Source organism: Neovison vison, chromosome 3, assembly GCF_020171115.1.
Source record: "Neovison vison isolate M4711 chromosome 3, ASM_NN_V1, whole genome shotgun sequence".
Classification (NCBI taxonomy): Eukaryota; Metazoa; Chordata; class Mammalia; order Carnivora; family Mustelidae; genus Neogale; species Neogale vison.
Window position 1 is genome coordinate 21,980,930 of NC_058093.1, and position 24,517 is coordinate 22,005,446.

General features: G+C 35.8%; 1 pseudogene; it reads right to left on the minus strand.

Annotated features, from left to right (window-relative positions):
- Positions 1 to 6,015: 6,015 nt before the first annotated feature.
- LOC122901728 lies at positions 6,016 to 7,258 on the minus strand (annotated as a pseudogene).
- Between the last annotated feature and the right edge of the window lie 17,259 nt (positions 7,259 to 24,517).

Here is a 24,517-nt window from a genome sequence, read left to right on the forward strand (position 1 = left end):
GTCTTGGCTTTGTTTTTCTTGGTTTACATTGTTTCCCCCAAATACAGAAAGGTTTAAAAAAACAAGCAAACAAACAAACAAACCAACCCAAGCCTGTGTATTTTGTGGGAATGCAACATTCTTGTCCATTTGTTCTCTCTCTCTCTCTTGCTCTTTTTAAGGAAATTAGAAATTGGTACTCAGAGCTACAAATGTTCCCCTTTTGTCTTTTTTATTTTCTAAAGCTGAGTTATAATTTTATTGAATTGAACTGAAAGTTATTTTAAAACTGAATGAATGATAATTGCTAAACATGTTTATTTTACTATAAAATCAAGCTCTGTTAATACTGGGAAGAGTATCTATCTTAGTCTTATTTAATTAGCAAACTTATTACAATACGATGGAGAAGGCGTGTCATCAGTTGCTTAAGAGCATGGGCCTTCGATTTCAGATTTTGAAACTTACTAGTCATATCACCTGGGCAGAGTGACTTGGTTTCTCTGTTTCAGTTTCCTCATATGTAAGATCATCACAATAATAATACCCATGTCCTAGACATGGGTAAGACCTCAATCAGATCTAAATGAGGTAATAAGACCTCAATCAGATCTAAATGAGATATTTTTTTTTCCATGAAATACATGTAGAAAAGTAGCTGGCACATAATAAGTATTCAGTAAGCATTAGCCACTACTACAACCATTGTCGTTATCATTATTATTATACAATCAATTAATTTTTGTTCATTACATTACAAAATGTGTATTCTTCCTTCCTGGGCAGCATTTGTTTTAGGGAAAATGTGTCAAAAGTATTCTGATTGGCAGAGGTGGCAGGAACCTCAAGAGATTGTCTATCCAACCTAACCCAGCCTTCACAAATAAACCACAAAAGAAAATGTTTATTTTGTTTGGGACTTTTCCCAGGAAACTAAAACTACCATTTCCTTCATGATTTTTAAAAAAATCTTAATCACCATTATAAGCAATAAAAATCATGTCTCACCATATATGTGTGTGTGTGTGTATATATATATGTGTGTGTATATATAATGCATTATATATTACATATTATATAAGTACATATATCTTACAGCACCATTTACTAATAAATAAAAATAATATTATACAAAGAAAAGTTAACAATTATTTTAAAAAGAAGGATGCCTGGCTGACTCGATCAGTAAGGCATGTGATTCTTGATCTCAAGGTTCTGAGTTCAAACCCCATATTAGGTATAGAGATTACTCTAAAAAAAGGATTTTAAAAAGTTGAAAAAGTACTTTAAAAAGAAAAACAATAAGCTTATGACTTTTATTGAATTAGAAGCTAATTTCCTTGTATGGATATTCTTTTCCTTTGGGGGAAAAACAGCTTTAGATATATATATATATACAGTTATACATAAAATCAGATACTTCATCAGATAAGCTATAATGAAAATATCTTTCTTTAAATGAATTCCCAAGGTTTGGATTTCAAATCCCAGGTGCCTGATTCAAAAAATACATATATATTTTCAAAGTTAAATTTATTTTAAATGTTGACTTAATTTACTTAATTACAGAGTTATTGCTAATCTTTGAATTTGCTTCAGTTTGGGTACTTTGTTAAAGTGAATCAGTTTTTGTAGTTCCAGAATACTTTGCTATTTTAAGAGCACAGATTGATTAAAAATGGTAAAATACAGCTGTTAAAAATGTAGTACACTTGGCTGCAAATTACAATCTAAAAGTATGTGAAGCCAACTTTAATTGTTTATATATAAATAACTTCTTTTGATTCTCATTAACTCTGTTCCAAGAAAATAATAAATACTTCTTGAAAGGAGAAACTCAAAAGAGGAATGATTTGGAATGAAATCTACAGACCTCAGTCCCGGTGACCACAATTATGGATGGCAGGGTTCCTGCCTAACTGCCTAATGTGTAAGTCACGCCCACATTTGTTTTCAGCTCTAGCCATATGGCAATTCTTCCTGAATGATTTGGCTTCTTTATTTTCTTTCTCTATCATTAGAATATTATGGCTTCATTCCCTTCAATTCTTGCCAGCTGGAAAGCAGAAAGAGTATTATTTTGCCTCACTTATTCTTGATCCCGTTTTGAATATTCTCCGTTGCCATAAACACAAACTTCATCCAGATTGTAGCTACAATGTAAAGGATTCAGTTTGTGAAAACTGTTCTGTTAGATGAGTTTAAGGACCTACATTCCTCTAATACACTTTATTTTTAAATCACCTTTTAACATGGGGGCTGTGGAGTGGAAACTTGAATTCCTTGGGGTACAAATCCTTGTGAATAATGTGTTTATGTTGGGGAAAAGTCTTGAAAATTGTCAGTCTTTTTAAAGGGCAGCCTCCTGACTATAAATCACTTTGGGTTGGCTCTTCATGGTCAAAAGGATATTTCTACTATGGGTAACAAGTATGTGACTTGGTTTCTTTCAATAGCATGTGTAGCAATGCCAGTATATGAGACAAAGTGAAGATTACCTCTGAATTTGGAAATGTAATAGTTAACACTGCATTTTGGAAATACAAAAGTTTATTTCCTGCAGGTATTAACTTGAGCCTGGCAGTGGTAGGCTAAGGTCTTTTATTGCCAGGTTTGTCAGGCGTAGAGGTCTCTGCTTGTTCATTGCTAGCAAATCAGCCTCACTAGAGCACATGCACCCAGAGAGAGCACCTGGTGAGTACTCTACTGGGATGACAGAATGCCCACTTTCAAGTCAAAAGTCTATGAAATATAAATCCCCAAGGGAAATTGTTTAATCAACAATTGTAGCCTTAAAACCAGAAGATGACCCATCATTACTAAAATATGGGTTACAAAAATAAAATAAAACAAAACATAATCTTGTACTCTTAGGAGGCTTAAGAAGCCTCTGGGGAGGAGGGCTTGGGTGGCTCAGGCAGTAAAGTATTCAGCTCCTGACTCCTGATTTTAGCTCAGGTCATTGATGTCAGCATCCCAGGATCCAGGCTCATGTAGGGCGCCATTTTCAGCATGGAGTCTGTTTGTGTCCTCCCCCGCTACTCCTCCCCATATCCCCCTCCCCATTCCACCCAGCTCACACTCTCTCTCCTTCTCAAATAAATAAATAAATATTTTTTTCTTTTCTTTTTTTTTTTTTTTTTTAAAGAAGCATCTCCCAGACTTAGAGCGATTCATATTTACTGACTTTGAGTCACCTGGATGTTATTGATAATTATATCAATACATTACACAGGGTTGTACTTTTTTTGGTGCACACCCTCCCCCAGTTGCATGTGGTCTTTTTTCAAGTTTCCAAAGTACATTCTTCGAAAATAATAGTTACCTAAGATGATGACATAGGTTCAGGTTTTTAAATTCTTTTGTGTGAGATAAAGAGAATATTGGTTTATAAAAAAGGAATTCATAAGAAATTTCCTTGACAAAGAAAAAATTCCTTTGTTGTCATAAAATGGCAGTAATATCATAAAATGGTAATTAACCAAGGGTTCAGAAAGTAATCCTTTTCCTGGTGATTGAGTCTGTTTGCCATCAATCTTCCCTTAGTCAGTCGGTGTTCAGAGGAATGTGATGGTCCTCAACTGACTAACCGTGCCTACCACCCTAGGAACCTGAGGCAAATGAAATTCTGGTAGGGCTGGGGCACCTGGGTGGCTCAGTGGGTTAGGCCGCTGCCTTCGGCTCAGGTCATGATCTCAGGGTCCTGGGATCGAGTCCCGCATCGGGCTCTCTGCTCAGCAGGGAGCCTGCTTCCCTCTCTCTCTGCCTGCCTCTCTGTCTACTTGTGATCTCTCTCTCTGTCAAATAAATAAATAAATATTTAAAAAAAAAAAAAAAAAGAAATTCTGGTAGGGAAACGGCAGTTCCTCAGAACTCAGAACTGTTGTGGTAGGGTTACCAGAAGTAGAAGAAATGTGTTTGCACCTTTGCAAAGAAGATGCTAAATAAAATCAAACTGTGTTTGAAAGATGCCTCTGACTCCTTATCTTATTTGCCACCTTTCCTTCTTCTTTTTACTTCTTTAGATGGGGGTATAGGTCAACATTTTGTTCTTGTATCTTCATCTTCTTTTCTCTGTCTGATATCACAGTGGCATTCTTTATTTTTTTTTCCAATTTATTTATTTTCAGAAAACAGTATTCATTATTTTTTCACCACACACAGTGCTCCATGCAAGCCGTGCCCTCTATAATACCCACCACCTGGTACCCCAACCTCCCACCCCTCCCCCGCCACTTCAAACCCCTCAGATTGTTTTTCAGAGTCCATAGTCTCTCATGGTTTACCTCCCCTTCCAATAATCATCTGACTATGGAAGACTACTTTGTGTGTCAGCTAGCTTTTATTGCACAACAAACTTCTTCTCCGTACATTATGCAATGCAGGTCCTCTGGTCTCAGCTAAGGTCAAGGTCACACAGGGAACTCCATCAGCTGCCACACTCATTGAATAGACTGTATTACAGTACCTAAACATTTGGTAGGAACCAAAATTTATTGTGGTTCTCGCTAATTAGATATGTTTTCCAATTGAAGAATGCAAGTTCTTTTTCTTTGGCTGAGCCCAACTCTCTTTAGAGAAGAAAAAGCTTTATATATTTTTCTATAGCATCACCTAATCTATATATACTTACCACAACACTACAAATGATGGATCTCCATTGCTACAAGTATCCTAACAAATTGTGCGATCTATGGCTGTATTGGGATATCATTGACCATATTTCATATTTATTTGTATCTCCTTGGAGCCTAACACAATATGTAATGCATAACAGCAGTCAATAAATGCTTACTGTGGCTGCTGCCTCTGTTGCTGCTATTGGCCTTAAAGACCACATGTTAATCAGATCAGTATTTCTTTAACTGTGCATTGTATCCCCTGAGGAGTTCTGAGACTGTCAGACTGTATGCACAGGAGACCAATGTTTTAGATACCTAAGTACCCATTTGCAAATAAGAAGTTCTCTCTTTTTTGCTCCTTATTTCTTTACTATTATCTAGTCTCATATTTTACCATGTCTCATATGCTATTTCCATCACCCAAGCTAATAGATATAGATGCAGATATAGAGATATAGATACAGATATAGATGATATAGATATTGATATAGATATAGATAGGTATGAATGACTGACATGACAAAGGAGTGCTGAACTCAAGAGCTTTGAAAAAATTCCAGGGGATTCAAATCCTGGACTTATTTTCTACTCCTGCAAGAATGATCCTGCTTAATAAATGCATAGGCTAAATATGGAAGATGATAATTTATCATATGAATTACCATAACACTTGTTATAATCAAAAGATTCTGTTAGGCAGTTATTCCTTATCTTCTTTCTCTACAAAAAAAAAAAAAAAGTTCCTAAGACATGAAAACTGCAGTCTCAAATGTTTATGTGTATATATTGGGGGATGGAATGAAGTCAATGAATTAAAAAAAAATACTATAATACAGACATTACTACCCTTTGCTTACTGGTGCTTTGAGGATGTTTCTCCTGTCATATTCCTTTGTACCTGTACCTTTTCTTCCAGTAGTCTTAATTGTTAGCTGTAAGTAGAGTTTTAGTCCACAGGTGTGCATTGGCGTTCTTTACATTTCCGTGGGTGCCCCTTGAATTCCCTGGCATTTTATTGGATCCTGTTGTAACAATTTTCCTTAAGTTGACCAAGAATTACAAAATCAGTGTCTCTATTATTTATTAAAAAAAAAAGTAATTGCCTGTGACTGAGGAACTGTGTTACTCATAGAAGTTATAGTCTTGGGCATCTGGGTGGCTCAGTGGGTTAAAGACTCTGCCTTTGGCTCAGGTCATGATCCCAGGGTCCTGGAATAGAGCCCCACATCGGGCTCTCTGCTCAGCAGGGAGCCTGCTTCCCCTCCTCTCTCTCTGCCTGCCTTTCTGCCTACTTGTGATCTCTCTCTGTCTTTCCAATAAATAAATAAAATCTTAAAGCAAAACAAAACACTGCTATGGTTGGAATATCAAAACAAAAACAATAGCAAGTAGTGAGCTATGATTATATTCCTTCACTCATTCACTACTGCACATAAAATGCCAGCAGTGTTATTCACTGGCCCCATTAAGAGGTCTGACACTGAACACCACCCCTGGGATGATATTCATCATCCTTATATGCTCCCATTGTAATGGTGCCATCTTTCCCAATTTGGATCAAATTCCACCAGTTCTACCTGGTCCATTTCATCAGTCTCTTCTACTTCCTTCCTCTCAGGTAGGAATTTTTCCAGCAAAGAGAGTTTACCAGGAGAGAGAAAGCCATTCTCAAGAAAGTTTACCTTAAATTCAATGATGAGGTGACCCTTCTCATATGGTCTACAATAAATTGGCATGCCTTCATTTAGCACATACTTGATATCTCCATGTTTGACAATTTGACCTGGATGAGAGGTGATGACAATGGTTCGGTTGTCAAGAGTAGATATTGGCTTTTGAAAACTGCACAGTGCTTCAAGCAGCTGTATGCCCATACACATGAAAAGGTCGTCTCCTCACCAAGTAAAAACAGCATGGTCCTTCTGATCTAAAACAATGATAATAGCTCCTGGTTCCAGTCCTGGTTCTTGGTCTCCTTTACCATGGAATGTTATCTTTTGGCCATCTTTCATGCCTTTGTCAATATGAACTTCTAGAATCTTCTTCTCTTGAACTATCTTCCTTCCATTGCAGCTTTTACATCTATCTTTAGGACTGATCCATTCCTCATGGCCATGGCACTACATGCACACAGATTGAATTTGCTGAACCATTCCAGATCCTATCTGATGAATTCTTATTTGCATTCCAGTACCTCGGCAATTGGGACAACACACTCAACTGCTCCTTTCTTACCACCTCGGCCTTCACATTTACCACAAATCACATTCTTTTGCAGAGCTAGTTTTCTTGTTGCACCATTATATAAATCTTCTAAGGTTACTGAGAGCTGATGTACAACATTTTTACCTCTCCTTTCTCTCTGCATTCTTTCCTCCTCCTCCAAAAATCATATCAAAGATGTCCATAGGGGAGCCAAAACCACCACTGGCTCCACCTTCTTTAATTGCCTGTTCACCTCCTTTGTCATATAATTCCCTTTTCTTTGCATCAGAGAGTTCTTCGTAAGCTTGAGAAATCTGTTTAAACTTTTCTCCTTGGTTTGGATTCTTAGGGTGGTACTTCAAGGCCAGTTTCCTATAGGCCTTTTTCAATTCTTCTTTGGTGGCACTGGGTTTGACCCCCAAAACATCAAAGTAAATGGTTTCTTTCACCATTTTTTACAGCCAGTGAGAGGGCCGAGGCTGGTGTGGGGGAGCGGTAAGGAGCGTGTTCTTGGGCGCAGCTCAGGTAGCTACTGTTCCTCTGTGTCTCACTGAACATTCTGGAAAGTTCCCTCAAATTGGGAATCTTTAAAAGATGGAGAGGACTAGGCTGGATTGGGTTGAATGCTGGTTGTGAGAGAAAGAAGTGAGTCAAGGATGATCAGCCTGGAGTTTTTTTTAAAGAAATGGAGAAGACTGGAGAGGACCAGTCTTGAAGGAAAAAAAAAAAAAGTTAAACAGTTCAGTTTTGAACCTGTTAAACTTGAGACTTCTGTGAGTAATGTTTAAGATTGGAATTCTAGAGTTTAACTGCTCTACAACTTATCAGCTGGACAATTGACCCAACATTTTTTTGTCTTATTTAGATCTTCTACTAAATATAATTCTAATAATAGGTCTTGCCTTCTGATACATTATTCCAAGAATTGAGATATTCCAAGATATTCCAAGATTTTGAGGTTAGGAAGGGGAAAAAGAATCAGCAAATGAGATTCAAAAATATCTACCAGTGCAGTTGGAGAAAAAACGGGAACATCTGATGTTCTAGAAGTGAAGGAAAGTATTGTTAAAAGGAAGGTGTGGTGATTTTTGTTGATGGAGATTAGTAAGTGAATATTGGCTTTAGCAAGATAGATGTGGTTGGCAGCTTTGTCAATTTTCAGTGGAGTCATTGAAATTAAGTGACTCAATAGAAGAATGAAAAAAGAAAATAGAATTAATTAGAATAAACTTTTTTTTTTTTTTGAGAATGTTTGCCTTTTATAGAGCAGATACACTTGGTGGGGAGCTGAAAGTGGATGGTGACTGAGGGTGAGTTTTTATTCAGATGGGAGACAAATCACCATGTTTGCGGGTTGATAGGAATGATCCCAGTATAGACATTAAGGGAATTTTCTCAGTCTTTATTTTCCTACTACAACAAATTTGAAATGGAATGAATACACATTTGGATAAAGGTAATATTATCTACTTGCCTCCAAATAGAGAAGTTGCAATTATCCATAAAGAGTAAAACTAAGATTTTGATTATACCATTTACCACCCTCCAAAGAAGGAGGATCTTTGTCTTTAAAATCAGGAATGTAAGAGCAATACCCTATGGGAGTACTTTATAGCGTTACTGGGCTATTTTTGTCTTTTAAGAAAGATAAACTGATCTTTCAATACTAAGAAATCATAATTTTTTAAGAAATAATACTTATTTCCCAGATAAAATAATGTCACAAATTATAGTTAAGTTTTTAGGATGTAAAATAAGCAAGAAATAGGTCCATTTATCTCAGGTTCTCTTCTCAAACCCTCCCATCTAGCCAGATCCCATCTCTCACTGCAACTTCACACATCTTACTTGCTTCTGACCAAGTTCTGCATTCTTTCTAAATGCCAATACATTTTCAGGACCTTTGCAACTCAAGAATGTGTGTTTAGGGGCACCTGGGTGGCTCAGTGGGTTAAAGCCTCTGTCTTCGGCTCAGGTCATGATCCCAGGGTCCTGAGATCGAGCCCCGCATTGGGCTCTCTGCTCAGCAGGGAGCCTGCTTCCTCTCTCTCTCTGCCTGCCTCTCTGCCTACTTGTGATCTCTGTCTGTCAAATAAATAAATAAAATCTTTAAAAAAAAATTAAAAAAAGAATGTGTGTTTATACAACTCCCCAATTCCTTTCCCCCTTTTTTTGCATAAAATTAGTTCCAATGTATTTTTTAGTAACTCCCTGACAACAAATCTCTTCTAAAATTGTTTCCTAGATTAGCACAGTCTGTTCTGACCACATGTCTGCTTCATGTTTTCTAGTCACTTACCGTTACAGTGATGCACTTGATCATTTGCATTTGTTGACCTTTATTTTGCTTTCTTATAAATAGATGAGTGATACTTAATGCTGATGAGTGAAGAATTCCATGTTAAGGTATTATGATCAATTTATAGACACAAAATATCTGCTGGGCAGCCACAATCTAAATTTTCCCCCATAAACTGTCTTGGAAAGTGGGTTTTTCATCACACAGAGGTTTAAAGGAGAGATTAAGAATGGTTCTAACCATCATTCTACTGAGAAAACAAACAAACAAACCAAAAAATCCCCAAAACTCTCAAGAATAATTACTGCTCTCAAAGAGCAATACCCTCTCCACGGTTGCAACGACACTCATTCATTTGTTCAACATTTATTGACCATATCGAATATTAACACTGTGGGAGGTGGCCCAATACGAAATTGAGAATTGAGAAAATCTCAATCATGACTATCAGAGAATTAATTATGAGGAAGAAACACATTATGCCTCGTTGCAGCCACAACTGTTAAGTCTTATAATAATGATGTAAAGGACTCAATGGGAAGAGAAAAATGGGGATTTACATATAATAATCATAATGAGGCACCAAAGCTTCCTTGAGAAAATGACACTTACCTTAATTTTAAAACAATACAAATCCCAAAAGAGAACTCTACAGGTAATTAATTCTTTGTTCTATATCTGAATTTACACACACACACACACATACAGAGCGATAGTAAAAGAGGTTGTGTGTGTGTGAATGTGTGTGTTGAGAGCTGTAGAGGAAAGGTATAGAGGAAGCTTGAGGGGATTCTCAGGAGGAATCTTATGTACGTGTGCTGAGTGCTTAGGGTGTCCTGAGCGCTCTGGGGAAGATGTCAAAGGATTTTTAAAGAGAGAGTGGTAGGATCAGGTTTGCATCTCTGAATGCAGCAGTGGGCGCTGGGGAAAGGCTGGGCATACATCAGGCACACTCTGGGACTCCTGCAGTTAGGAGGAGTTAGGGCAGTAGGAAAGAACCAGGCATTCTCTGCAAAACATGGATGTTTTATGACTCTTAGTCCTTAGGAGAGTAAAAACATGTTTCCTTCTCAAGAAGTTTCCTTCTCAAGAAAAAAGCAAATGAGATCTTCCTTCTCTTCTTTTATAGACTATATTAATTTCTTATTTCTGCTCTAACAAACTACCACTAACTAAGTAGAAGAAATAACACAAATTTATTTTATAGTTCTGGATGCTTGAGGTCTTAAATGGATCCTACAGGCTAAAATCAAGATGCCCACGGAGTTGTGATCTTTCTGGAGGTTCTAGGGGACAGGCTTGCCTTTTCCAGTTTCTAGAAGCCATGTGAACACCTTAACGCATGGTCTTTCTTTCCATTGTCATCATCGGATCTCCTCTCTCTGATTTTGATCTTCTCACTTCACTCTTCTAAGGACTGTGTGATTGTATTGGTCCTACTCAGATAATCCAGGATAATCCCCCACCTCAAAATTGTTAATAGCATCCACAAAGTCCCTGTTGCCATGTAAGGTAACATTCAGATCCCAAGGATAAGATGTGGAAATCTTTGGAGGGCCATGATTTTGACTAGCACCCTGAATATTTGTGAGTTGCTGCCACCTCTACCAGAGCTGTAAAACTATGGGTTGTTGCATCAGAATATGCTTTACATGAGCAGCTTTCAGTTACATATGTTAGTGAAACACTGGGGTCAAAACATGTTGGTCATTGAACAGGGTTTGTTTAAAATACCTCCTAATTGAATTTTGCTATGCAGATTACTTGCAAGTAAAATCCATGCCAATAAGTTACAGTAGATACCAGACAATCATTCCTTTTTTTCCTCATCTACTCAAAAATCTTTACATTAAAAGAAAACCTGAAAATTATTATTGTCTCATCTTCTCAATAATGAAGTGGGGAATATTCATACTCTTTGTATTACCTCGACTTTGCACATAATATAACAGAAGAATTAAAAAATTAAGATTTGCTCCTTGCAGAATCAACACCAACCTCATGCAGTGTTAACTCACTAATGTTCTGCTCTAAAACTTGTGAATCTCTTTTCCCTTTTTTTTATTTAACCCTCTCCCCCTGTAGGAAAAAAAAAAAATCTTCTTAACTGTACTATCTGATTATGCTGCTTTCATTCCTGACATATAATCAGAAAGGATTACTTGGACTTCCTTAACCATGAAAGCAAACAAACACTACCAGTAGTCCCCAAAGACATTCTCAATCCTGCTGAAGAAAAAGAACATATTTAGGTCTTAGCCTTTCAAAGTCATTTCTTTTCCTGAGCTCATGTTTATCTGAAATGAATACAGTTTGAACATGTTGGCTGTGATATAGAATATGGAATATGGAATATTTTGTTGGCGATGTTACCAGGCAGGTAGACTTAATGATTTAAGTTTTATAGAGTGCCCTCTGGGTCTTTCTATTTATTGAATAAAGAACTCAAACATTTGGGTGCTCTTTCTTTCTTTTTACATGTATACAGGCCCTCTTTCAGCCTTGGGAGCAACAGAGATTTATCATTTTCACACTTGTTGAATAAAAACATCCAATTTATTTGTTGCATTTATTCTCTTGGTAAGCTGTGCCTTTAGTATGCTTAGGTGAGCTGATTTGTAAGATACGCAATATGATTTCCTTATACTGTGGCCCAGTGCTACAGTAAATTAGATCCTAAAATCAGAAAACATACATCTGTCATTGGCTTTGAAAAGGGTTTAAAGAATCATTTCCTGGCAAATCATAATTGCTGATAACTGCTTATTTCATGCAAATTTTCACACATGTAGGACTATTAATGTGGCACTGCCCTCAATGAAATCATACAGCTGCTACTGACAGGGCAAAACTGCCAACAATAGGATGCATCTTAATGGTCTGTGTGGCCAAATCAATGAATGAAACAATCCCATAGCACCAATTCAATTTCATATAGGAGAGGCTGATAAAAACAAAACCACAGAATCTTATTAATTTTTATTTAGGATTAATTATGAATGCTTTTAATCAGAAAACTCCAATTTTAAGTGTGTTCCACAAAGGTTTTAGAATGCTTCTCTCAGGGGGTCTGATTTAATTAACAACCTTTCTTATTTCTCTAGTTTTGAGATATTAAAATGAAACAAAAATGATTTCTCTTTTCTATTGAACTTTCTGAAACATTTACCTATAATGACAGTAGTCACATCAAAACTTGCTTATGACTGTATCTCTATTATAATGTTGATGTTTTAACACTAGAACAAAAAAGAATTGTGCATGAGCATATGCATGTTTTAAACATATATTAAACTCAGTATCTGTAAGGGTGCAGAATTGATTGACTCCTAAGGTAAAGACCAAGTAACTGCTGTATATGATAGAAATGAATTTCTCTCTCTGTAATTGTCCAAATTTGAGTAGTGTGGGGAGGTTTTGTAGCTGCAATTTTGGAGATCTAGTTTCTTTCTTGTTCTACCATCCTTAATATGCATCTTCCACTTTGTAGTTTAAATGACTCCTCTAGCAATATTAGCAGGGTAGAGAGAACAACAGTGGAGGACACAAAGTTTCATTTTAAAATTGTGACTACGGGACACCAAGCTGGCTCAGTCAGTTGAACAATCGACTCTTGATTTCAGCTCAGGTCAGGATCTCCAAGTCATGAGATTGAGCCTCATGTCAGGCTCTGCACTCCGCAGGGAATCTGGGAGTCTCTTTCTCACTCTGCCCCTCCCCTCACTCATATGATCTCTCTCTCTCTCTCTCAAATAAATAAATAAATCCTTAAAACTGACCAGAAAGTTGCTCCTAACACTTCTTCTTCTCCCCCATTGGTTAAGAACTTAATTATATGACCACACGTAGCTGCAAGACAGACTAGGAATTAGAGTCTTTAGTATAAGCCCTTCTAAAATTAGAATTTCTATTACTGAAGAAAGAAGAGCAGAATGGATATTGATACCCAATCATCAGCCTCTGTTGTATATGCTAACATTACTTTAGACTGCTTTGACAATTACTATGTGGAGGAAATCCAAAGACATAGTATAATGCCTATGAAAATTTTATCCTTGCAAAATAGAGCTGTCTTAAGCAAATTCTTCCTTTTGTATTTTCTTCCTTCCTCCCTTTCCCACTTTCTTCCTCCAACACATCTCCTCCAACTTCCTCCTATTTTGTTATTTTATGAGCTTCTGTATGTCAAGTATTGCCTTATGCACTGAAGTTCAAAATCATTTCCTTTCTTACATAGTCATATAGAGGAAAACAATAAATTAGCACAATATGGTGTTATTTTAACAATATACCAAAGAGATAGGGAACTAAGTCTTCCTAGGTGGATCAAGATAACATCACCAACATGTGCCTCTTGAATTTGATCTTCAAAATGGAATATGAGTTGGTTGCTACATGATACTTGGTCCAGTATCTTTTCTTCTTTTGGTTGAGTTTTCATTCTACCTAGGGACTTTATTGACAGCCATCAGGATGTATAATTGTTAAAACACAAATACTTTATCTAATGGAAATATCTATCAGGCAGAGGAGCAATAGAGAGACGTGCTTTTAGTAACTGACCCTGAGAAATTGATCCTACTACATTCACTCATTCTGCTCAAAACATTGAGGAATATGCTGGACCTATTACTAGGTCCTTGTCCCTTGAACATAAGGCAAAGGGAGTATCAACACTGGACAGGAAGAATCAGGAAAGTATTAGAAAAAAAGAGCAGACAGAATGTCTGAAGAGGTCTTCACCAGGTCTAGACGTGCCATGGGTACTCTGCCAGGACTCAAATGCAAAGGATGCTTATCCTTCTAAGAAAGAGAGCATGACTTTCTTTTTCTCTTTTCCTTCCTTCCTTCCTTCCTTCCTTTTTTCCTTCCTTCCTTCCTTCCTTCCTTCCACCTCTTCTTTTCTTTCTTTTATTTATTTATTTATTTATCTATTTATTCATTCATTTGAGAGAGAGAATGAAGGGAAGGGCAGAGGGAGAGGGAAAGAGAGAATCTCAAATAGACCCTTGGTTGTGTGTAGAGTACGATGTGGGGCTCTGTCTCACAACCCTGAGATCATGACCTGAGCAGAAATCAAGAGCTGATTGCTTAACAAACTGAGCTGCCTGGGCATCACAAGTATGACTCTTTATAGTCAATTTTCAAAACGTTAAATGCTTGTCTACTGCAAAATGAACAAAACAAAACAGTAGACTCAGATACAGGAAACAAAGTGTTGGTTGGGGGGGGTGATAAAGCACAGGCAAAATAGGGGAATGTGATTAAGAGGTACAAACCTCCAGTTACAAAATAAATAAGTCACAATGATGTAACATACTGCATAGGGAATATAGTCAATAATATTGTAATAACTTTATATGGTGACAGATGGTAAGTAAAATTATCATGTGGATCATTACACAGTATATAAAAATATCAAATCACTTTGATGTACACCCTAAACTAATAGGGTATTTTATGTCAATTATATCGCAATTAAGAAAAAAAAAAGTACTTGCGTCATTTGCTTGTATCTGTTGATAACTCTCAATCAATCACCATTGCTCTGCTGAAAATTATCCACATGGAAGTTTCATATTAAAATAATCAGCAAACTTCTATAGAATTTGTAGATGGAAACTTACCCTTTATTTAATATTATGTTTATTTACCCAACACTATGAATTTAAACAAAATGTTCTAGTCAACTTGTTAGAGAAATATTTCACCTAGAAAAAAGGAGTTATATGTGTTTATAATTAAACATTAGTTTAATTTACTAATTAAACATTAGTTTAAAATGTTCATGGTTAACATAATTAAACATAGAGTAAGACAATCTTTAATAATCCAACAATTGAATAATATATGCAAAATAAAGCATAGTGATTGATTTAGAGTGGAAGTGGAAAGGAAGAGGATGTGATTAGGGAGGAGGGGTTTTAATTATAATAAAGTTTTATTTCTGAAACTGGATTGAGGATTGGTACATAGATTTTATAATAATATCCTTTATATTATTTTGAATATCTAAAAGTTTTCCCAATAATTAAAAAAAAATTCATATAAAAAAATCATATATTCTCCCTCTCCTTCTTTCCTTATTTCATTTTCCAGATGTTCTAGGAGTTAAAAAAAATAGCATGGAGATAGTAAGTCACTTTAAAAAAATATATATTATTTTTACAATAATTTTAAAATTTTAATATTTACTAATATTAATAAATTAAATTTAAAAATAAAATAAAAAATAATATAAAAATAAAATAATAACAATAAAGAAAATAAAATAATAAAAATAAAATTATATAAATGAATTAATGACTTGATATTTAATAATTTAATATTTAAATTTTTAATATTTACAATAGTTTTAAGTTTTTAATATTTTTTAAAAAGTGAGTAAAGGGGAGAGACAGAGAGAGAGAACCTTTAAGCAGACTCCCACTGAGCAGGGAGCTTGAGGCAAGAGAGCTAAATACCATAAATACCATAACCCCTAAAATCATGCCCTGAGATGAAACTGAATTTGGAAGCTTAACCCAGTAGGCCATCCAGGTCCCCTGAGAGTAAATCACTTAAAAAAATTTTCCAATCATTTTATGGTTTAATTGGATTCATTTGTTTCTTCATGTTTCAGGTACTTCTGAATCCATTTGATCAATTCTGATGTAAATATATCATCTTTTTGTTGTTGCTGTTTTTAACCATCTAGACAATTATTTTGATATACTTTATAATTTATAAATTAAAAGACATATTGTAGAATTTTACTGGTAATGCAGACAAAAGTGTGCTTCCTTACTCTTTAAGGGTCATTTTGGATGAAAGTAGTGATTTGAATTTAAGGGCCTGAATTTTCTAAATAACTGCAATATCTTTATTTTACATTGCCATCCTAGATCAAAACAGTTATAGTATCTTTTATTAATATCAAAAAGAAAAAAAGCCCTGTGATTTCTACCTATATTTATTTCTTAGGTGCAAGCCCACCTGCTCTTGTACCCTCGTAATAGGTACCTTTCTAAGCTGGGGCTTTTGGGGAAAGAACTGTCAGAACTTGTCCCAGAGCCATAAGACATGTCAGATTTCAGCCATTTCTCTGAGCTTATCTTGGTGCAAAGCTTGCACATTTGCATAGTGACCTTTGCAAAACCAAACAAAGAAGGTGACAGGAGGGTCATTTCCTAAGCCCAGCTAATGAACTGATTATCCCCCAAAGCCTGGTAGTCTGAATAACAATGAAGAGTGGAAAGTTCACTTCAAATCCTTAGGGGCAAAATAAATCCCTGAAGTAGATTTTCAATAAAGTGATTGTATATTACAATGAGTATTTTAATTGTTTGTTATTGAACCTCCCAGTGCCAAGAGATCAAATTGTTTGCCACAGAAAGGTATTATCAAGTCTTCAGATATATTTTAATTTTTAATTTTTTGTCTCTGAACTATTGCTCTTTAAAGAGTCCTTTCTTAATGAAAGAGGAGAGGGTGTGATAAAGATCGTTCCAGAACACTTCTATTAAAGAAAGTTTACAGATATTTTCACTTAAGTTTATTTGTTTTCTAGGGCAAGTTGGTGTGTAAATGAATTAATAATATTTTTATTATTCTTTATGTATATGTTATTTCTATGTATAATTTCTGCACAAACCTATGGCATAATTCTTCTTGAGAGTTATCATTATAGCTGGTTACCATAGAAATTATTTTGACAAAATTCCAGTAGGTATATCTTCCTCATCACAGCAAACTCAAAGGAGAAAAGATTTACATTTTGGAATTTTAGATTCAACTGACACACTCAGGTTTTACACTCATCTATGCCTCCATGTTTGTTAGGGGTAAGGTCTAAACCAGATAATGAGTGATTAAGAAGAAACGATTTTACATCCTTGGTGAGTTGACATTGATGTTATCTGACTGACTAATGTTGAATAATGTTAATATTAGTTGATTATTTTCAATTTATATTCTTGACAACTTTTTGACCTTAATTCTTGGTTTGGCTAGTTTATTTAAACATCAGTCTAACCTAGTTAAAAAATTATCCATGAGTGTTTCATGTAAGTGATGCCTATGTTCCAAAATCTTATTCTGTGAGCTATCTAACCAACTAGCTAACTAACTAAATAAAAGATGAAAGGATTCATGGTTCCCAAGTATTACATCTATTTAGAATTAAAGAGGAGAGTGTAAAGGAAAGAAACATAATCTGACTGCATTGACAAAGTAGATTAACCTTCCTTTTAAAAGTTCTTTTGGTACATAATCCTGTATTTCCCCAGATTCCTCTCTGAAGATGCCCTGTGGAACCTGCTTTATATCCTTAATCAGACTGCACCTTACATTCTAATGTACAGTGAAATTCTTTCTGTGGTCCTCATCTTTTAATTTAAATTCCCATTTTCTGTGCATTCTTTTTTTTTTTTTTAAGATTTTATTTATTTTTATGCCAGAGGGAAAGAGAGCACAAGCAGGGGGACAAAGCAGGCAGAAGGAGAAGGAGGGTCCCCACTGAGCCTCAAGCCCAATGTGGAACTCAATCCCAGGACCCTGGGATCATGACCTGAGTTGAAGGTAGATGCTTAACCACCGACTGAGGCACCCAGGCACGCCTTCTCTGGTCATTCTTATCTATTCCTCACTTCAACTGATTATACACACACACACACACACACATGCACACACACACATATGTATATATATATCTCCCCTACAACCCTGTCTCCCAAGTTGGGAACCAATACTTTAAACCATTTATTAGCTACTTCTAATTGATTCTTTCACAGTTACTCTCTACTCATCTGCTAAAATTATGGCTATTAGCTTCTTTCTCAAAGTTTCTTCTTCTTAAGTTCTCTTTCATACTAAAGGAATTAATACTCAGCTAGTAGTTTAGATGAAAAATTGCTTCTCTTTCTCCTTACCCACTCCTTCTCTCAGGATCAGATAAATTATCAAGTACTATCTATTCAACGTAAGAAATACTTCCTGACTCCATAATCCATTCTGTATTCCAATAACCATTAAATTAATTTTCTTTCTCATTATTTTTGAATTTTATTCAGTGCTTTTTCTGTATCTATTGAGATAATAATATAGCTTTATACATTTTTTAATAATTTGATAAATTGCATTAATCTATTATAATGTTAACATGTTTTTATATCCCTGAATTAAATTGAACAAATACATATATAAAAGAGATGGATTTGGTTTGGAATATTTTATTTGTTAAAGCTGATTTTGGGGGCTAGATTTTTTTTAAATTTTTTTAAAGGTTTTATTTAGTTATTTGACAGAGAGAGAAAGAGAGGGAGCGTAAGTAGAGGTAGCAGCAGAGGGACAGGGAGAAGCAGCTACTATCCTGAGCAGGGAGCCTGATGTGGGGCTTGATCCCAGGACCCTGGGATCATGACCTGAGCTAAAGGTAGCTGCTTAACCAATTGAACAACCCAGGCACCCCCAGGGAATGGATTTTTTTTTTTTTTAAAGATTTTATTTATTTATTTGACAGACAGAGATCACAAGTAGGCAGAGAGGCAGGCAGAGAGAGCAGGGGGGAAGCAGGCTCTTTTCAGAACAGAGAGCCTGATGCAGGGCTCAATCCCAGGACCATGACCTGAACTGAAGGCTTTAATCTACTGAGCCACCTAGGGGTCCCGGGGGAATGGATTTTAAACTGTATGTAGTTTTCATGGGTATGACTTTATTCAGTGTTTCTCATTCCTTTTGATTAATAAATTATTTTTTCCAAGAAATTACGCATTTTGTTTATTTTTCAAATTTATTGGCATAATGTTCTTTGATATTTTTTATTTTTGTTTTTATCTCTCCTTCATTGAATAAAACTTTGTTAGAGTTATGGTCTTTTCTTAATTATTTTTTTGTCAGATAATTGTTATATACCACTTCAGACGCTCTTGGCCTGAAACATCCCTGGAATCTCAGGCTACTTTTTCCAGCTGCTACAGTGACCAGCTCTACATGGGAGTTTGACCAACTTCAACCTTACAGTGCCTTGGTGTTTGTACTTTCTGCTTCTTTTTTTTTTTTTAAGATTTTATTTATTTATTTGACAGAGAGAGATTACAAGTAGGCAGAGAGGCAGGCAGAGAGAGAGAGGAGGAAGCAGGCTCCCTGCCGAGCAGAGAGCCCGACGCGGGACTCGATCCCAGCACCCTGAGATCACGACCCGAGCCGAAGGCAGCGGCTTAACCCACTGAGCCACCCAGGCGCCCCCTGCTTCTTGCTCAAAGGTTGTCTTTTATGCTGAGCTGTGGAGATTTGATAAGAACACATTTGGTACTTAAGAATGTACAGCTGAGAATGGAAGACAAAAGGGCTAAGGCAAAACCCAAGAGTTATGGAAATCAGTAGACGCAGTTTATAAGGCTCCTGAGAAATGGTCTACGGAATCAATGAATTTCTCTGCCCTGTGGCCAACTGAGTTTCACTCATGTCTCCTCTTCGGCTGCTTCAGTCCCCTTTCCCCCCTCTCGCTTGTATTCAGGGACCACATTTCCTAATAAAATGTAGAACAAATATTCAATGTCTTAGGGCCTGCTTTCAGGGTAGGATCAAACAGTTTTTTACAAAGAACCAACTTCTGACTTTGTTAAGCCTCTCTGTCATAATATATTATTTTGTAAATAATAGTTTGTTACTTTTGTTCTTATATTTATTATTTTCTTCTTTCAATTTCCTTGAGTTTTATTCTTTTTTTATTCTAACTTTTAAAACTGATTAATTTGGGTGCCTGGGTGGCCCAGTGGGTTAAGCCTCTGCCTTTGGCTCCGGTCATGATCTCAGGGTCCTGGGATCAAGCCCCACATCAGGCTCTCTGCTCAGCAGGGAGCCTGCTTCCCCCTCTCTCTCTGCCTGCCTCTCTGTCTACTTGTGATCTCAATCTCTTTCTCTCTCTCTCTCTGTCAAATAAATAAATAAATCTTTAAAAAAATAAAACTGAATAATTTGTTAATTTCAGTCTTTCTTTCTAACATAGGTATTTGTTGTTGTGAATTTTCTTCCTTGTTATATACCACTCATTTATATTTCAAGAATTTTGGTATTTTGTATTTCATTGTTAATTTGAAGTACTTTCTGGGTTTTATTTTGAATACTTCTTTGTGTTATTAAAAAGTGTGTTCTATTATTTCCAGATATATGCTGGGTTTTATTTTTAATTATTTATTATTTTCCAATTTACATATCATGTCTGTTATATTTAATTTATCTTTAAGATATCAAGCTTTGCAATTTGTTGACGTTGTTTTATGGCATAGCATGTGACAGTTTTCAAATATATTCCCACACGTGCTTGTGAAGATATCAATTTTCTAATTGTTGGCTGCAGGATACCACATATGTCCTTCAGATTAATGTTGTGTTGCTCAAATTTTCCATATCCTTATTATTTTATGTCCACCTCATCTCTCTGTTACTGAGAAAAATATATTAAAATCTTCCATTATAATGGTCAATTTCTATTATTTATGCACACATGGACATACATATATTTGAGACTATGCCATTAGCTATATCCATATTTATAATTATATATCATTCTAGTCTGGACTTTTATCTTGTTTTTTATTCCTAAATTTTTTTTTTTGTCTTAAAGTTTCTTTTGAAATTAATATAACAACTTTTCCACTGTAAAACATTTGCTTGGCAGACCTTTTCTATTCTTTAATTTTCAAATTTTCTGTGCCTCATTTTTTTTTCTCTTATAAACATCATTTAGCTGAAATTTAAAGAAAAATGATGAGGTAATATTTTTCTTTTAACTTGTGGGTTTAGAGCAAACTATGACCTTGAGGCCAAGTGAGGCAGGCTATTTATTTTTGTAAATAGAGTTATATTGGAATAGAGTCACACCCACTCACTTATATTTTCCCAGTTGTTGTGACAATAACATAATTATATCATCATGACAGAGACCAGATGGTCATCATGACCTGAAATATTTACTACCTGTCCTTTGACATAAAAAGTTAGCTGACCTATGGACTAGTGAATTCATATTTATAATAATTGTTAATATTTTTGGAATTTGTGTTTTTATTTGATTTGCCCATAATACAATTCTTCCTACTTTCTTTTGTAATTAAAAATATTATTCTAATTTTTTTCTGTTCTAATAAATTGGAAGTTATTATTTCTGTTTCTGGTTTTTTATTTGTTGTAAAATACTGTTGGTCACACAAAAGCACAATATTAGTCAATAGATCAGTTTTCCTTCGGATCAATAAAACGATTTCAAAATATTGAACTCTAATTACCTTCTTTACATTTTATATATACTTGTTTCAAACTTGTAGTCCAATTTGTATTTTTCATGAAAAATAGACAATGACATATTTGCTTGTTCTATTTATTTATGCTTATCTATACTGTTTTATCTATACTTATCTATACTGTTTTATTACTCATCCTTCTTGTGTCTCATGCCTTCATTCTAGATTCATTTCATTTCTTTTTGATGTACACACTTGATCATGACTTTTACTGCTGATGAGAATGCAGTATTTTTAATGTTTTTCTTTTTAACTTTTTGGCTACTTTGTTTGTATGTATTTAGAAGTGAATGCTGCTTTAGTTTGATAACTATTTTATCTCATGCTTTTGAAAATACTCCTCCATTATGTTAAGGTTTTCATTAGTGTCCTTCACAGAACTGATCCTTAATAATGGTCTTTCTTTAGATGGCGTCTTTCTCTTTTCTTTGGCTGAATTTAAGATTATATCTTTGTCTGTTGTGTTCTACAATACCACTAAAATATGTCTTTGGGCAATTTGTTTTTAATTTTATGTTTCTGTGTTTCATAAATATGGGAACTTTATAGCTTTTACCTTTTTAGAAAAAATATTCCCAACATAAAATATTGTAATATTATGCTTCTTCCACTATACTCTCTTTCTTGAAACTTCAGTTATATGTATGTGAGATCTTTACATTAAGGTGTTATCGAACCTTAGATTGGTACAGAGAATAAAAAGTAAACCATAAAGTTTTAATAAAACTTTATTTTTATAAAATAAAACTTTGGAGACTGAAAACGTCCATGTCCACCATAATACATTCTTAAATAAAACCAAGGTCATTGTGATGCCACCAACTTTGGCTTTGTTTTTCAATATCCCTTTAGCTATTCGAGGTCTTTTCTGGTTCCATATAAATTTTAAAATTATTTGTTCCATTTCTTTGAAAAAGATGGATGGTACTTTGATAGGAATTGCATTAAATGTGTAGATTGCTTTAGGTAGCATAGACATTTTCACAATATTTATTCTTCCAATCCAGGAGCATGGAACATTTTTCCATTTCTTTGTGTCTTCCTCAATTTCTTTCATGAGTACTTTATAGTTTTCTGAGTATAGATTCTTAGCCTCTTTGGTTAGGTTTATTCCTAGGTATCTTATGGTTTGGGGTGCAACTGTAAATGGGATTGACTCCTTAATTTCTCTTTCTTCTGTCTTGTTGTTGGTGTAGAGAAGTGCAACTGATTTCTGTGCATTGATCTTATATCCTGACACTTTACTGAATTCCTGTATAAGTTCTAGCAGTTTTGGAGTGGAGTCTTTTGGGTTTTCCACATAGAGTATCATATCATCTGCGAAGAGTGATAATTTGACTTCTTCTTTGCCGATTTGGATGCCTTTAATTTCCTTTTGTTGTCTGATTGCTGAGGCTAGGACTTCTAGTACTATGTTGAATAGCAGTGGTGATAATGGACATCCCTGCCGTGTTCCTGACCTTAGTGGAAAAGCTTTCAGTTTTTCTCCATTGAGAATGATATTTGCAGTGGGTTTTTCATAGATGGCTTTGATGATATTGAGGTATGTGCCCTCTATCCCTACACTTTGAAGAGTTTTGATCAGGAAGGGATGCTGTACTTTGTCAAATGCTTTTTCAGCATCTATTGAGAGTATCATATGGTTCTTCAAGCTTTATTACAAAGCTGTCATCATTAAGACAGCATGGTACTGGCACAAAAACAGACACATAGACCAATGGAACAGAATAGAGAGCCCAGAAATAGACCCTCAACTCTATGGTCAACTAATCTTCGACAAAGCAGGAAAGAATGTCCAATGGAAAAAAGACAGCCTCTTCAATAAATGGTGTTGGGAAAATTGGACAGCCACGTGCAGAAAAATGAAATTGGACCATTTCCTTACACCACACACAAAAATAGATTCAAAATGGATTAAGGACCTCAATGTGAGAAAGGAATCCATCAAAATCCTTGAGGAGAACACAGGCAGCAACCTCTTCGACCTCAGCCGCAGCAACATCTTCCTAGGAACATCGCCAAAGGCAAGGGAAGCAAGGGCAAAAATGAACTTTTGGGATTTCATAAAAAACAAAAGCTTTTGCACAGCAAAGGAAACAGTTAACAAAACCAAAAGACAACTGACAGAATGGGAGAAGATATTTGCAAACGACATATCAGATAAAGGACTAGTGTCCAAAATCTATAAAGAACTTAACAAACTCAACACCCAAAGAACAAATAATCCAATCAAGAAATGGGCAGAGGACATGAACAGACGTTTCTGCAAAGAAGACATCCAGATGGCCAACAGACACATGAAAAAGTGCTCCATATCACTCGGCATCAGGGAAATACAAATCAAAACCACAATGAGATATCACCTCACACCAGTCAGAATGGCTAAAATCAACAAGTCAGGAAATGACAGATGCTGGCGAGGATGCGGAGAAAGGGGAACCCTCCTACACTGTTGGTGGGAATGCAAGCTGGTGCAACCACTCTGGAAAACAGCATGGAGATTCCTCAAAATGTTGAAAATAGAACTGCCCTATGACCCAGCAATTGCACTACTGGGAATTTACCCTAAAGATACAAACGTAGTGATCCAAAGGGGCACGTGCACCCGAATGTTTATAGCAGCAATGTCCACAATAGCCAAACTATGGAAAGAACCTAGATGTCCATCAACAGATGAATGGATAAAGAAGATGTGGTATATATACACAATGGAATACTATGCAGCCATCAAAAGAAACGAAATCTTGCCATTTGCGACAACATGGATGGAACTAGAGCGTATCATGCTTAGCGAAATAAGTCAAGCGGAGAAAGACAACTATCATATGATCTCCCTGATATGAGGGAGTGGTGATGCAACATGGGGGCTTAAGTGGGTAGGAGAAGAATCCATGAAACAAGATGGGATAGGGAGGGAGACAAACCATAAGTGACTCTTAATCTCACGAAACAAACTGTGGGTTGCTGGGGGGAGGGGGGTTGGGAGAAGGGGGGAAGGTTATGGACATTGGGGAGGGTATGTGCTTTTGGGTAAATTGGAAGGGGAGATGAACCATGAGAGACTATGGACTCTGAAAAACAGTCTGAGGGGTTTGAAGTGGCGGGGGGGTGGGAGGTTGGGGTACCAGGTG